The sequence below is a fragment of the Papaver somniferum genome, chromosome 7 (assembly GCF_003573695.1).
Source record: "Papaver somniferum cultivar HN1 chromosome 7, ASM357369v1, whole genome shotgun sequence".
NCBI lineage: Eukaryota > Viridiplantae > Streptophyta > Magnoliopsida > Ranunculales > Papaveraceae > Papaver > Papaver somniferum.
In genome coordinates, this window is record NC_039364.1 from 109008798 (window position 1) to 109014610 (window position 5813).

Below are 5813 nucleotides of genomic sequence, written 5' to 3' on the forward strand. Positions count from 1 at the left end.
AAAAAAAAAAAAAAAAAAAAAAAAAAAAAAAAAAAAAAAAAAAAAAAAAAAAAAAAAAAAAAAGACCAGACCATTTGACAAAAAGGAATAAACTCAATAAAGTCGACCACTGGTACCCTTGTATATGCCAGCTGTGTTGACCTAGAGTTAGGATTATCAATCACTGGTTCCCTTGTATATGCCAGTTGTGTTGATATTAGTCATACTAGTATCTCAGTCCATTAGGATAGGTTCATTTTTGGCGGAGGCCTTCAGACAGATATGAGGAACACCGTTCACTTAGTAAACATCAAAACCATCTACGTTTTTCTATATCCATCTCTTAATCTATCCATGTGATTGGTTTGACTCCGAATATTGATGTCCATAGTGCAACTATCTGAGTAGAGCTCTGTCACTTTATATGAATTTTAGTATGCTTGAGTGCAAACTCGTGTACAACAATTGGAATTTCGCATCAGGGTACTTCCTCCTGTAGTCAATAAGTATGCCAACCAAGGATATTCTTTTGTGATTTCCAAGGTTCTGCGTCGATAGCTAGGGTCTGGAGTATAAAGGTTTTGTGGGTATACCTCTGGTAAGCCCTCCCGAGACTATAACTCGGCCACTAGGGCCACCTAGGGGTTTAAAGGCTTATTGCATACGCTAAATGCAATTGACGATGCCTGCGTCAGTGAGTTAGATTTTTATTTTTTTATTTTATCTTTGCTCGAGGACTAGCAAATAATAAGTTTGGGGGTATTTGACGGACACATTTTTGTTTCCAATTTGTCTCGATTCTATATATTGATAGTGCTTATTTTTGTACTTATTATGGTGTTTTATGTGTGTGTAGGTATTTTTGTCCAATAAACATTTTTGGAAAAATCGGCTCGAAAAGTTGTTAAAAAGCGCACCCGGAGGACACTTGTTATTCGGAATCTCACTATGGATAAGGGGTACCCGAATTACTAAGGGGAACCCTCAGGACACCCCAAAGACACTTTCTTTGGACCCTACTCTGGATGGGGGCAACCAGCTTCTTCCCCAAAATTCAAATTCATTTTGGCGGGAATATTTGGCAGAAGTGAACAGATTTAGGGTTTGAGATTCAAGCGAGTTTTAGAGAGATTCAAGCGCTGATTTTCTTGGGGCTGGACTTCCTAGAGCGTAACATGCTTGGAATGTTCGTTTTGATCGATCGAATTTGGCTAGATAAGTCGGAAAAAGGAAACAGAGGTGTGGAGTTTCACGGGTATCCTGATTCGGTAGTTGGAAGAGATTTGGTCGGATTTTTCTCGCGTTACGGATTAGTATAACCCTGTTTCGTCTAAACAGGGAATGTATGGCGGCCAGATTCGAGAAAGAAGGAGTTTCCATCGTGTTAGACCAAAACAGAGTCATGGAGAAATATTATCGGGATTTTAGAGTCCATGAGTATTTAGGAAAGAATTTAACGCCCAGGATTGAGTTAACATGGTCCTGCTGGAATATTGTAGAGGTGGGATTGACCCAGTTGACGCGTACAGAAGAGAAGAAATAGAAAAAATCCGTGACTTGTCGTGAAAGAAGAATGAAGATAAACTCGAGTTGTTTAGGGTTTACTTGGGGGCTGTTGTCTATATATAGGTTGGTTGCAAGTCAGAGAGGGGGACGCATACTTTGGGGAAGTTTAGAAACAGAACAGAGCTAAGAAAAATTTACAGAGAAGAATAGCGGAGTCGCAGTCGAGAGGAAGAAGAAGAACAGAGAACCGTCACCTTTTCTTTCAAACTGTAACAATTTACCAACAACTATTACTGTTAGTATTTCTTTGTAATACTGCTTTCTGTAACAGTGGATTTTGTAACAATTAAATCTGTTACAAACACGCTGCTTCATACCTTCTTCTCTATTCAATCAACTTTTGAGCAACAAACATGTATTTTGAGCAAGTGATTAATATGAGGAGCTAAACCCCATTGCTGAGGCGATAGAGGAAGCTATTTTTCCAACAAGAAGTGGTATATTCTATTTCATCTATTTATTGCAATTATGATTATGATTATTTTCCTTGAGCTATAACTGAATATGATTTTTACTTGAGTGATTGTGATCTATTTTGATGAAGTATGCTTAGTTTATAGACTTTTGATGCTTCATACTTGATATTTACAATTATTGCTTTTGAAAATCTATTTGTTGCAATGTTTTAGAATCAAATTGAATGAGAAAATTGCATAAATATAAAGATTGGATTAAATCACTTTGAACTTGAAAAAACAGTGGAATCTTAGCCTCAGTTGTCTTTTAATATTGATATCAACTTCATCAGTGTTTGCTATAATTATTAGTGAGTTTTCTATTTTAGTTTTAGAATTTAAGTCTATATTTTATCCTTCGCAAGTCTGAGAATCGAACCACTTTTACCACTATCTATAAAATACATCAAGTACCACCATTGTTGTTGCTAGTGCTAGCGTCGTTCGGGTTAGGATTTGTAACTGAAACTGACCTAAGATCAACCATTTTGACGAATTGAGATTGCAACTGAGAGATTAATCTCCCACTGTGGTTGCCAATCTGTTTATGTGAGAAAACGATTTGTTGGTTTTATAAGAAAATGAAGAGACGACCGTGCGGAGGAGACTTCTCAACCGAGCAAATTTCTTTAACCTTATGAAAACAGATGCACTGCAAAGAGAGTGATTGAATTCGAGAGATCAATCTGTAGGACTCCGGCCTAAACCAAGACAATGGCCGTTCTAGAGTCAATTCAATCACAAGAGAGGATGGGTCGATCTGTAGGAGGGAAGTTGAGAAGTGTGTGAGATCAATGTTGATTAAGGATTGTGTATGTGTGGTGTATTTTTCGTGAAGAAATAAGATAAGTTCTAATTAATTGTGTGTTTTCTCTGTTGAGAGTGATTGCTCAAACGATGAGAATTCTTTGTTCAGACGAGCGTTCTTGTTTTTCAATAATGGATTCAGAGACTTATTTATATTGCAAGAATAATAGTCACATTGATCCCAGTAAGTGTGACGGTTGCTGGAGTGAAAGAGTGAGAAAGTAGGAAATCGTGTTAAAACCAGTTACTCATCGTGCGGAGACTTGGTTGATTGTCCACCCACTACTTTTCTAACTCCTCTAACCGCTTGCACAACTTAATCACATTCACATCGTGGATGAACACACGTGTTGTAGGCCGCCAGACCAAAACCCTAGTTAATATCCCCCCATGTGACATGATTGATGTCTCATGATTGTGAAGTCTGTAGGCATACGTGTATTTAATTAGTCAGTTGTTGACTTGATCAGATGACGAGTCTTGATATTGTCGAGTCGAGCATGATTGACGAATGCTCTATGATTCATGTATTGAGCATGTCTGTTGAGACAGATGTATAATTCTCGAATGAATGTTGATGGTTGAATCAACATGATCAATATTGATAATCTGAGCAAATGTTGCTCGTCTAAGCGAATATTGATCATTTGATGAATTAATGAATATTTATAGTTGACTTGAATCAACATTGGTTTTGAGCAAATATTGCTCGTGTGAGCAAGTATTGCTCTCGTGAATAATTAAATTTTGATAACTAACCAATATTCCTAGCCCGGGCAAATATTGCTCAATTAAGAATATATTGCTCGTTTCATGAATTATTGGTAGCACGACCAAATAAAATATTAATTTAAAATATTGGTAGCTGGACCAACTATAATTAATTAGAATGTTGATTGTTGGATCTACATAAAAATATTGGCGTTTGAATCTATTCCAAATATGCTTTGAAGAGCATTTGATTCAAAACATTAATTTTGATCGATTGTTGATCAATTGATGATTAACTGAAAATCAATCACTGTGCGAGAGAGGGAACAGCTACATGGGATGATGACCGATCATGTAGTTCCCAGGTGCTCGAATGAGCATGCGTCAAAGTCCTTTGAAGACCAGTTGGTGGAAGGATGATTAAATGCTGGTTTAATCATTTATTGAAATAGTGCTCGTCTGAGCATTAAGTAATAAAACCTAATTATGGAGAGATGAGGGACCGACCAAGAGGGATGTAACCGACCCTTTGATGGTCGTAGGACCGACTCATGATTGTTTGATGAAATTCTAAATTATTTGGAAAGAGTTTGAACCCAATATGAACAAATTAGGTTAAATTATGAAGATATGTGGGACAGGCTCCTCGCAAGCCAAAGGGCCGACCCTGGTCGGTCAAGGTAACGTGCCCGTGTTACCATAGTGTCCGTGTCTCAGTCCTGAGAATTTTGGTATTTTATGGTGCGCGTTTGAGCAATATTTTTGATTTTCAGAAGAGTTTGATCTTGATTGAAACTCTCAATTTTGCTTGAATGAGCAAGTAGAACTTTGCTCGCGCAACCAATATTTTGAGAATATTAAAATAATAGTAATATTTTAATATTTTTTGTGAGTAGCCCAGTCGGTCATGTGACCATTTGACTTTTTGGTTTTTCGATGGTTTGAGCAATATTTGAGAAAATATGGAAAAACCAGGGTTTCTGCTCAAACAAAGAAGTTTCATGAGATGAAAGAAATAATAATGATAATAAAATAAGGGATCATAAGGCGTGGGACCGGCCACGGGTAGGGCATGGCCGGCCGGCTAGTAGGCCCGTCCCGTGACACCTTTCCCTATTTTTTAATTATTTTTCATCGTGTGAAGTAAATATGGAGAAACTGAGAGTTTTGCTCAAATGAAGGAGTTTTCATGAGATTAGGAAAAATGATAAATAAGGTAAAATAAAAGGAAGAGACGTGGGACAGGGCACAGTGGCATGACCGGCCGTCCGGTGGGCCCGGTCCATTTAGGCGCATCTTTATTATTTTAGTATATTATTTTTCTTCTCTATTTTGCATAGGTTTCCTCGTTTTTCCATATTTTTGAGTGCTTGTTCATGCGCTCGGGTGCTCGTTCGTGCATTATTGCTAAGTACACTCGCATCATTTTCTCGGGGATTACTCGGTGGCGGCCCAGATGCCTGTACGTTTGTAGATGGTGGATTTTCGACAAAGGATAAAATCGTAAACCCATAATTATACGAACTCCTGATCCAGCAATCAGATGTGAGTATTGAGACACGGCTATCTCATCGAATCCTCTGACTGAGAATATTGTCTCTCAGAGTACATGCAGATATGTAGTCTCTCGGCTGGACAAAGGCATATCTCATGAATACTGAACACTTCAGTAATTATTTCTATATAGAATCACGAGATTGACGGCTCCTAGACAGCTTGCTCTGCTAGTATAGAGCGATAACGTCTTCAGGATATAAACAACGAGTTTCCCTGACTATATAAAGGATATGAAGCTCCATCAAGCTCATGTCAGAATAATTAATGACCCTAGACAGCTTGCTCTGCTAGTATATAGCCACAAGTTAATTATTCCTAAATTCTTGGATTCATCCACTGAATTTCCGAAAACATTCAAATATTTTCGCAATATTTCGTTACTTCAATCAATGGTTCTTCCCAGCAGAATTCCATGGGTTAGTAATAAATATTCAACGCACGGGCGTCTGAGCTACCTCCGAGTAAGCCCCGCCTCAAAATGTGCAAGTGTACTCAACGATGATGCACTAACAATCACCGCACGAATGAGTATTTCAAAATACGACGAAACGATGAACCTATGCAAAACAAGAAGGAAAATAATAAATGATTAAAATATTGACCAAGGCGCTAGGGGATTGGGCTCACCGACCGGTCGGTCGTGTCATGGCCAATCCCACGCCAGTTTTATATTTTATCATATTTGTTGTTATTTTCCTTGATCTTATGAAATCCTTTCATTTGAACAAACATCCTTCG